The sequence below is a fragment of the Amblyraja radiata genome, chromosome 41, assembly GCF_010909765.2.
Source record: "Amblyraja radiata isolate CabotCenter1 chromosome 41, sAmbRad1.1.pri, whole genome shotgun sequence".
Classification (NCBI taxonomy): domain Eukaryota; kingdom Metazoa; phylum Chordata; class Chondrichthyes; order Rajiformes; family Rajidae; genus Amblyraja; species Amblyraja radiata.
In genome coordinates, this window is record NC_045996.1 from 12,514,330 (window position 1) to 12,525,739 (window position 11,410).

Consider the following 11,410-nt stretch of genomic DNA (forward strand, 5'->3'; position numbering starts at 1 on the left):
TCTAATAAAAAATTACAAAAAAACATTTTTTTTTCCACGAGTAAGTAAGTTTATTGGCCAAGTATTCACATACAAGGAATTTGCCTTGGTGCTCCGCCCACAAGTAACAACATGACATACAGTGACAGTTACGAATGACTCAGAAAACACTAAACATTAATAATAATAAAACATTAATGATAAAACACCATTGATCAAGCATGTGAACCAACAAAATACCAGATCATAGGGAGGCTACAGATTGTTGGCTGTTGAGTAGAGCAACTAGTTTCACCCTTGAGCTCTACTCAACACCCAAAAATCTGTAGCCTCCTTTACCTCTGGTATTTTATTTAATTCACATGTTTAATCGATAATGTTTTGTTATTAATGTTTAATGTTTTATGTGTCATTCGTAACTGTCACTGTATGTCACGTTGTCACTTGCGGGCGGAGCACCAAGGCAAATTCCTTGTATGTGAGTACTTGGCCAATAAACTTATTCACTTATTCACTCAGTCTGAAGAAGGGTTTTCGACCCAAAACGTTGTCTATTTCCTTCGCTCCATAGATGCTGCCTCACCCGCTGAGTTTCTCCAGCATTTTTGTCTACCTTCACTTATTCAAGTGGTCGGCATGGACTCGATGGGCCGAATGGCATGTTTCCAATCTGTACATCTGAGCTAAGCTAAACTAATCTAAAGTGAAAATGATTACTGCTCCGCTCTTGATGTGGACAAGTTGCCCGAGCTTCACTGCTTCACAGTAACGTGCTGATATGACACACACACACCTCTACTAATCAACCTCTGCTTTAAAAATATCCATTGACTTAGCCTCCACCGCCACCTCTGGCAATGAATCTCACAGAGAGGAAACCGGAGCCCACATGGTCACAGGGAGAACGTGCAAACTCCACATAGACAGCACCGGAGGTCAGGACCGAACCCGGGTCTCTGGTGCGATGAGGCAGCAGCTCGACCAGCTGCGCCACTGAGGAGATTGTTTTAACGGCATTATGTTTGGCACGGGCATTATGGCCATAAGTGACAGGAGCAGAATTAGGCCATTCGGCCCATCAGGCCTACTCCGCCATTCAATTGTATTGATAATTGTCTGTCATTTTCACACCTTACCCTTCCATATGTCTAGATTTCCCTGTCCCCTGACTCTCAGTCTGAAGAAGGGTCTCGACTCGAAACATCACCCATTCCTTCTCTCCAGAGATGCTGCCTGTCCCGCTGAGTTACTCCAGCATGTTATGTCTATCCTGAAACTCAACCATATTATTATGGGTGTGAAGAGACTAAGAGGGGTAGATAAATTTCTCTGGACTTTATGAGAATCCAATAATTTCTTGGCCACTGTAGCTGATTTATTTCTGAGATACTCAATTATGTAATTCCCTGAATTTAACGAACGCAGACGCACCAGTGGTTATTGACAAGTGAGATAGAATGCAACAAAGTACAGGAAGTAGATGGAGAGTGTAGCAACATTGCTTCAAGACCATCTACACCTCACGCTGCCTCGGCAAGGCCAGCAGCATCATCAAGGACCAGTCACTGCACTCCCGGCCACTCCCTCTTCTCCCCTCTCCCATCAGGCAAACGGTACAGAAGTGTGAAAACACACGCACACCTCCAGATTCAGAGACAGTTTCTTCCTGGCTGTTATCAGGCAACTGAACCATCCTACCACAACCAGAGAGCAGTGTTGAACTACTATCCACCTCATTGGAGACCCTCGGACTATCTTTGATCGGAATTTACTGAATATCTGGATTTGCTGGATAGGCACAAAACGTACTCGCTAGAATTTAGAAGATTGAGGGGGGATCTTATAAAAACTTACAAAATTCTTAAGGGGTTGGACAGGCTAGATGCAGGAAGATTGTTCCCGATGTTGGGGAAGTCCAGAACAAGGGGCCGCAGTTTAAAGATAAAGGGGAAATCTTTTAGGACTGAGATGAGAATTTTTTTTTTACACAGAGAGTGGTGAATCTCTGGAACTCTCTGCCACAGAAGGTAGTTGAGGCCACAGTTCATTGGCTATATTTAAGAGGGAGTTAGATGTGGCCCTTGTGGCTAAAGAGATCAGGGGGTATGGAGAGAAAGCAGGTACAGGATACTGAGTTGGATGATCAGCCATGACCATATTGAATGGCGGTGCAGGCTCGAAGGGCTGAATGGCCTACTCCTGCACCTATTTTCTAGGTTTCTATGTTTCTATGTTTCCTAGGTGTTCATATCCTCAACAATTAGACCTGGACCAACAACACTGTAGCCCTGGTCAAGAAGGCACACCCGAACACTCATCTTCCTTAGAAGGCCGAGCAAGTTCAGCATGTCTCAAACAACTATCTTACCAACATCTATCAATCAATCAATCAATCAAGTTTTATTCGTCAATTGCACGTAAAGTGCAGTGAAATGAATTTGCCAGCAGCGGTACAATAGAAAAGAACACACAATAAACACAATAAAAATTTAACACAAACATCCACCACAGCATTCATCACTGTGTGATGGAAGGCACAACATTTGGCCAGCCCTCCTCCATTATAGATCCTTGCTTAAAAAGGAACTGCAGACAGTGGTTAGAAATTGTGCAAGACATCTTTACTATGGAGAAACTGACATATTCCTTGAGAGTCAAGGAGAATTCATTTGAGAAGATCTGGGAAAAATGGACCGTTTATTTGAGCCAATACACCAACGAGATAAACGGCGAGCTAGATATGGGAAGATTGTGTTATATACAACTAGATGGTACACTTGGATGAATATTGAAATATCTCCAGATAACTAATCAATGTAACTTTTTTGTTTTAATTTGGTAAGTTAACCACACGGTCTTATTCCAAATTTTAATTTATTTATTTCTTTTTTTACCTATCTTATTATTTTTTAATTTTGGCTGTTGTTTTTCTTATTTTTGTTTTATCTATGGTGATGGTGTTGCACAGTTTTGTATATATCTCTGTGAAAAATCAATAAAATCTTCAGTGAGAAACAAAGAAAGGACTGCAGATGCTGGAGAAATCGAAGGTAGATAGAAATGCTGGAGAAACTCAGCGGGTGCGGCAGCATCTATGGAGCGAAGGAAATAGGCGACGTTTTTCGGGCCGAAACCCTTCTTCAGACTGCTTCAATCTGCATCGGTCTGAAGAAGGGTTTCGGCCCGAAACGTCGCCTATTTCCTTCGCTCCATAGATGCTGCCGCACCCGCTGAGTTTCTCCAGCAATTTTGTCCATCCTCATCAATAATCTGTCAACCTCTGCCTTAAAAATACCATTCAAAAATACCATACTGCCTGTGGCAGTGAAATCCACAGATTCACCACCCTCTGACTGAAGAAATTCCTCCTCATCTCCTTTCTAAAGGTACATCCTTTTATTCTGAGGTTACGGCCTCTAGTCCTAGACTCTCCCCCTAGTGGAACAATCCTCTCCATGTTCACTCTATGCAGGCCTTTCACTATTTCGTAAGTTTCAATGAGGTCCCTCCTCAATCCTTTTAGTTTTTAGCTTAGAGACACAGCACAGAAACAGGCCCTTCGGCCCACCGAGTCCACAACCCACCAGCGATCCCCGCACATTAACGCTATCCTACACACACATTGGGGACAATTTTACACTTACACCAAGACAATGAACCCACAAACCTCGCAGTGTGGGAGGAAACCGACGATCTCGGAGAAAACCCACGCAGGTCACGGGGAGAACGTACAAACTCCGTACAGACAGCGCCTATAGTCGGGATCGAACCCGGGTCTCTGGCGCTGTGAGGCAGCAACTCTACTGCTGCCGTTCATCTTCAACAACACATACCAAAACAGTTAAGGACACCTATAATGCCCCTGTCCCACTTAGGAAACCTGAACGGAAACCTCTGGAGACTTTGCGCCCCACCCAAGGTTTCCGTGCGGTTCCCGGAGGTTTTTGTCAGTCTCCCTACCTGCTTCCACTACCTGCAACCTCCGGCAACCACCTGCAACCTCCGGGAACCGCACGGAAACCTTGGGTGGGGCGCAAAGTCTCCAGAGGTTTCCGTTCAGGTTTCCTAAGTGGGACAGGGGCATTACTGTTCATTTTCCCACAATTTTGCTGTGTTTCTCACAGATCCACATCTACAATCTTGCCAGCTCTTCAAACACTAATCATCATCATAAAGACCGTTAGATAATTCTTCACACGCTGTTGGTGTGTTAAATAAATAAATCTGATTTATAACTCATTACCAAATCCAACATCATCCAAATCTTTTTGTTGATTCCAGCTGGGCTCGAAATTCTGAACTGACTCCAATCTAAAGAAAGGCAAATACACTAACGAAAGCCAACTGAAACGATGAGAGTATTTCACTGACTGCTGTTGAAGAGCTATTAGCTTAGTTTAATTTAGAGATACAGCGCGGAAATAGGCCCCTCGGCCCTCGGAGTCCGCGCCGACCAGCGATCCCCGCACACGAGCATTACCCGACACTTTACATTTACACCAAGCCAATTAATCTACAACCCTGTACGTGTTTGGAGTGTGGGAGGAAACCGGAGCACCCGGGGAAAACCCACGCGGGTCACGGGGAGAATGTACAAACTCCGTACAGACAGCACCCGTAGTCAGTATCGAACCCGGGTCTCTGGAGCTGTGAGGCAGCAACTCTACCGCTGCGCCACCGTGGTGTAGGTATGCACAGGGGCTTGTAGTTCAGTGCCCCAGGTTTGAGGAAGGTGTTCTCCTGTTGATGTGAGGCGGGCAGCAAGGTTTAATATCCTGCTGTGCGTGTTAGCAAACCGCTAGACTGTAGTGACATGCTGTCTGCAGAGATGACCTTCCCCCCTCAATCCAATGACAGCCTAAACCGTGCACAGCCTGCACTGAAAGAGGGCTTTATAGAAACATAGAAACATAGAAAACAGGTGCATTCGGCCCTTCGAGCCAGCACCGCCATTTATTGTGATCATGGCTGATCGTCCCCAATCAATAACCGTGCCTGCCTTCTCCCCATATCCCTTGACTCCACTAGCCCCTAGAGCTCTATCTAACTCTCTCTTAAATCCATCCAGTGACTTGGCCTCCACTGTGCCCTCTGTGGCAGGGAATTCCACAAATTCACAACTCTCTGGGTGAAATAAAACAGTTTAGTTTAGTTTAGAGATACAGCGCGGAAACAGGCCCTTCGGCCCACCGGGTCCGCGCCGACCAGCGATCCCCGCACATTTCCTCTTGCGTTTGAGTCAGCAGAAGTCTGCAGCAGGGGGATGCAATCCGGTTTGACATCCGTAGTTGCCCGCCCTATAAAAGGGGGCACGCTACGGGTTGGCGCCAAGCTGCGGCGCGGCGCTGCGCTGCTGACTCTGTTTGTTGTCGTTCGCCCGACTGAGGTCAGTGGACAGGGGCTCACCACGGGGAGGCCGATACCAGACTGATTCCTGGGATGTCAGGACTTTCAGATGAAGAAAGACTGGATAGACTCGGCTTGTACTCGCTAGAATTTAGAAGATTGAGGGGGGATCTTATAGAAAACTTACAAAATTCTTAAGGGGTTGGACAGGCTAGATGCAGGAAGATTGTTCCCGATGTTGGGGAAGTCCAGAACAAGGGGTCACACAGTTTAAGGATAAGGGGGAAATCTTTTAGGACCGAGATGAGAAAAACATTTTTCACACAGAGTGGTGAATCTGTGGAACTCTCTGCCACAGAAGGTAGTTGAGGCCACAGTTCATTGGCTATATTTAAGAGGGAGTTAGATGTGGCCCTTGTGGCTAAAGGGATCAGGGGGTATGGAGAGAAGGCAGGTACAGGATACTGAGTTGGATGATCAGCCATGATCATATTGAATGTTGGTGCAGGCTCGAAGGGCCGAATGGCCTACTCCTGCACCTATTGTCTATGTTTCTATGTTTCTATCCGAAGTGCACAAAGATGATGATGGCCACAAAGTACTGGATCCCTGGCTGAAGAAGGGTCTCGACCCGAAACGTCGCCCATTCCTTCTCTCCAGAGATGCTGCCTGTCCCGCTGAGTTACTCCAGCGTTTTGTGTCCATCGAAGCTGTGAGCGCGGTGCGTGAAGGGTTAAAGCGAGCAGGCAGAGCAGAGCAAGGTAATGAACAACATATTAAAGGCTGTCTTGTATGGAGCAAGCGCTGATGTGTCTGCTGCTGCTGCTGCTGCCTGTTCCCAGCTTGTTCCTTCCACACAGGGGCAGCTCTGTTATGTACAGCCCATATTACACTCGCTCAATTTGCTCCATTTTGCACAGTTGCCGACTGGCTCAGCAGAGCAGAAAATCAGGCTCTGTGATACAGCCGGGCGCGGAGGCATTCAGAAAATGCAGATGCCTTCCTTGCACACAGCGCAGACTTAGTTATTGAAATGTTGCACGATTCTGCTCCTTCCCCCCCCCCCCCCCACAACAAGTGTCCCTGGCCCAGCCCTCAGCGGCCGTTCACTGTTGAAGGTAGTGGGGTGGGGGGGTGAGGGGAGGGGAACAGAGGTGGGGTGGGGGGGAATGGGGTGGGAGGGTGAGGGGGAGGGGAGTGGAGGGGAGGTGGGGGGGGGTGAGAGGTGAGGGTAGTGTAGTGGGGTGGTGGGTGAAGGGGTGGGGAGGTGGAAGGGGGGAGTGAGGGGAGTGGAGGAGAGGTGGGGGGTGAGGGGTGGGAAGGGTGAGAGGAGAGGAGAGGAGAGGAGGTGGGGGGTGAGGGGGTGTGGGGGTGGGGTGGAAGTGGTGAGGGGAGGGGAGGGGAGGTGGGGACTGGGTGGGGGGAAGAGAGTTGAGGGGGGGCGAGGGGGGGGGGGAGTGCAGCTCTCATCCATTGCCAGCCACAGACACAAAGCAACAGTTTAGGTCTTGTGATGGGGAGGGGGAGGGGAAGGGGAGACAGGGGTGGGGAGCATGGCTAATGAGAGAGGGGGCAGGGGTGAGGACAGAGAGACAGCGAGAGTCAGAGAGTGACAGAGAGAGAGACAGTGAGAGAGAGACAGACAGAGAGAGAGACAGAGAGAGACAGACAGAGAGAGAGAGAGACAGAGAGAGAGACAGAGAGAGAGAGAGAGAGACAGAGAGAGAGACAGAGAGAGAGAGAGACAGAGAGAGACAGACAGAGAGAGAGACAGAGAGAGACAGACAGAGAGAGAGACTGGGAGACAGAGAGACAGAGAGAGAGGGAGAGAGAGAGAGAGACAGTGAGAGAGGGAGAGAGAGACAGAGACAGTGAGAGAGAGAGAGAGGGAGAAAGTGGGAAGGGAGGGTGAGGGAAGGAGAGGGAGAGGGAGGGAGAGGGGCAGGAATGAGAAGGAAGGAATGTCGGAAGGACAGTGATGTATCTCAGATCGTGGATGGATAATTGCACCTCTCTCCACACTGCGCTGCGTATGTGATTTTGGTGGGAACTTTACTGATTGTTCCTGTCTGATTGATTGCGCACAACCCCCCCCCCCCCCTCCCTCCACCACCCCCCATCCCGAGTCTCTAGATATAGGCTGGAGGTGACAAGGATGTCAGATACGGAGAGAAGAGGAATGGAATGTGAAGCCAGAGAGAGGGATAGTGGTTGGAAGTTGGAAAAAGATATTGGGAGCCAATCCCATCAACCCACCAATTTCTGAAGAAGGGTTTCGTCCCGAAACGTTGCCCATGTCCTTCACTCCATAGATGCTGCTGCACCTGCTGAGTTTCTCCAGCGTTTTTGTCTACCACCAATTGCTTTAGTCAGAGGGTGGTGAATCTGTGGAATTCTTTGCCACAGACGGCTGCAGAGGCCACAAGTCAGTGGATATTTTTAAGGCAGAGATTGACAGATTCTTGATTAGTACGGGTGTCGGGGGTTATGGGGAGAAGGCAGGAGAATGGGGTTAAGAGGGAGAGATAGATCAGCCATTGAGTCTGAAGAAGGGTTTCGGCCCGAAACGTTGCCCATTTCCTTCGCTCCATAGATGCTGCTGCACCCGCTGAGATTCTCCAGCATTTTTGTCTACCTTCGATTTTCCAGCATCTGCAGTTCCTTCTTAAACAATAAATGATAGATCAGCCATGATTGAATGGCGGAGTAGACTTGATGGGCCAAATGGCCTAATTCTGCTCCTATCACTTATGACCTTATTTACCCGTAGCTGAACAGTGTGACCTACCCTGACTCCAAAAGCACTTGAACAGGCCAATAGACAATAGACAATAGGTGCAGGAGTAGGCCATTCGGCCCCTCGAAGGACCATCCTGGACCATCCAGTGAGGCCTCCATCTATTGACTGTGACGTTTCTCATTGCACTAACTTGAGGTAATAATAATAATAATGGATGGGATTTATATAGCGCCTTTCTAATACTCAAGGCGCTTTACATCGCATTATTCATTCACGCCTCAGTCACACTCGGTGGTGGTAAGCTACTTCTGTAGCCACAGCTGCCCTGGGGCAGACTGACGGAAGCGTGGCTGCCAATCTGCGCCTACGGCCCCTCCGACCACCACCAATCACTCACACACATTCACACACATTCACACACCAAGGTCAACGCCAAGGCTAGGTGGGGAAGGACCACAGTCTAGGGTCCTTCTGCTGCTGGACATGGGGGGCACGGTGTGGTGGAGAAGCCCCTCACAAATATGGGGAGGGATTCCACGCCAGTGGGCCACATGAGTTACGGGGAGAAGGCAGGAGAATGGGGTTAGGAGGGAGAGATAGACCAGCCATGAATGAATGGCGGAGTAGACTTGATGGGCCGAATGGCCTAATTCTGCTCCTATCACTTATGCTTGAAAGAACTTGGTGAGGTATTCAGGGGACCTTTTATTGAAGGGTTTGAATAAAATGGATGCCGTGGGCTGCGAGACTTGCTGATGGCAGACTCAGTCCCCTCCCCATGGACTGGGATTGAACCAAGAAATTTGAAATTCAATTCTCGAGTGTTCCTTCCTTCTCGGGCTAACAAAGACGCCATTGTTGCCGGTGCTGCCTGCTGAGTGTTTCTCTGTCACTCTCACTCACACACAGACACAGACACAGCAATGCCTCAGCTCAGCAACTCACACAGCAGCCCACTGCACTGCTAAATACACACACTCACAGTGTCACACACACTCACACTTACAGTCACACACAGTGTCACACACACTCACTGTGTCACTCACACTCACACTTACACAATCACGCTCACACTCACACACTCATACACACTCACACACCCATACACACTCACACACTCATACACACTCACTCTCACATTCACAGTGTCACACACACACGCAGTGTCACACACACTCAGTCACACAGTGTCACTCGCACTCACACTTACACAATCACACTCACACTCACACACTCATACATACTCACACTCACTCTCACACTCACAGTGTCACACACACACACACACACACACACACACACTCACACTCACACCGAGTCATACACACTCACTCACACCGAGTCATACACACTCACACTCACAGTCACACACACTCACACACAGTGTCACACACACTCACACTCACTCTCACACACTCACACTCACATGCACTCACACTCACTCTCACACAGTGTCACGTACACTCACACTCATTCTCATACTCACTCTCACACTGTGCCACACACACACTCAACCAGATAGCAGTCCTGAGCAACTATCCACCTCACTGGAGACCCTCGGACTATCTTTATCGGACTTTACTGGACTTTATCCTGCAGTAAACATTAAGCCCTGTACCTGTACACTGTGGACGGCTCATTTGTAATCATGTGTTGTCTTTCCACTGACTGGTTAGCGCGCAACAAGAGCTTTTCACTGTACCTCGGTACAAGGGACAATAAACTAAACTAACTAACCAGACTGTGAAATGGGTTATAATGTGGAGCAAAGCTCTCTGTCAACATTGTTTAGTTTAGTTTAGAGATACAGCGCAGAAACAGGCCCTTCGGCCCACCGAGTCCATGCCGACCAACGACCCCCACACATCCTACACACACTGCGGACAATTTACATTTACACCAAGCCACTTTGGAGTGTGGGAGGAAACCGAAGATCTCGGAGATAAACCCACGCAGGTCACGGGGAGAACGTACAGACAGCGCCCGTAGTCGGGATCGAACCCGGGTATCCAGCGCTGTGAGGCAGCAACTCTACCGCTGCGCCACCGTGCCAGTACTGATTGTGGATGATCAACCACGATCACGTTGAATGGCGGTGCAGGCTCGAAGGGCCGAATGGCCTCTACTCCTGCACCTGTTGTCTATTGTCAGGACGACAGATGGCACAATGGGCTAAGTGTTCGGCTGGCGACCGGAAGGTAGCCGGTTCGAATCCCGCTTGGAGTGCATACTGTCGTTGTGTCCTTGGGCAAGACACTTCACCCACCTTTGCCTGTGTGTGAATGTGTGTGAATGTGTGTGAGTGATTGGTGGTGGTCGGAGGGGCCGTAGGCGCAGATTGGCAGCCACGCTTCCATCAGTCTGCCCCAGGGCAGCTGTGGCTACAGAAGTAGCTTACCACCACCGAGTGTGACTGAGAAGTGAATGAATAATGCGATGTAAAGCGCCTTGAGTATTAGAAAGGCGCTATATAAATCCCATCCATTATTATTATTATTATTATTGCCCTGTCTTATTTACTTTACATAAAAATCTTTGAGTTGTCTATTAGTGATGATTTTAAAATGTTCCATTCTGATTCCTCATGCATCAGTCAGTGGATTGGCGGAACCACGGCCCCTTAGCTGAACACCTCAAACAGAAAACCCTTCAATCCTCTTCAACCAATGCAAAAAAATAGTAAGATTAAACGAGAACTTACCAGTTTGAAGTTTGATCTGTATTTTATGAGGAGTTACGATGAGGGATTACGTGAAGAGCCCGCTCAGCACGCATGCGCGGCATACTTCAAAGCAGCGGTGTGGAATCACAGATAGACACAGTTATTGAAGTAAACATAGTAAAGAAAAGGAGACATCAGTTATCAGTTTGACCCATATTATTGAGGGTGGGAGCGGAGGGCACGTAATCCCTCATCGTAACTCCTCATAAAATACAGATCAAACTTCAAACTGGTAAGTTCTCGTTTAATCTTACTATTTTACTTCGGAGTCACGTGAGTGACTACGTGAAGACTTCAAAGCTCTGTGATTTCAAACCGTGTAACAGTTATTATTTCACTCACTGCCGAAGTCTTTGAGGGAGGAAGTGTGTTATCGTAACCAACCAATGAATCTGTTTGTAGAAAAACACAATGGTATTTTTTTAACAATAACAACAAAGAAATTAAATTGCTCCCCTGGGCTTAAATTAAATATTTGCAGTCTGTAAAATCTTTCCTGCAAATAAAACAGGTTTTGCCAACGGCTTATTATAAAATTTCTGAACGGTCTTTCCCCCCACCATCCTGCTGTAGCCAGGATGTGGTTTATAGGCACGTCCATTCTTTTGGCCATCGACGTGGAT

At 48.1% G+C, this 11,410-nt stretch overlaps 1 protein-coding gene across 1 annotated transcript in view; it reads right to left on the reverse strand.

Moving 5' to 3' along the window:
* Positions 1 to 11,410, reverse strand: part of npas1 (neuronal PAS domain protein 1) — a 73,694-nt gene that overhangs the window by 50,655 nt on the left and 11,629 nt on the right. The window lies entirely within an intron of this gene.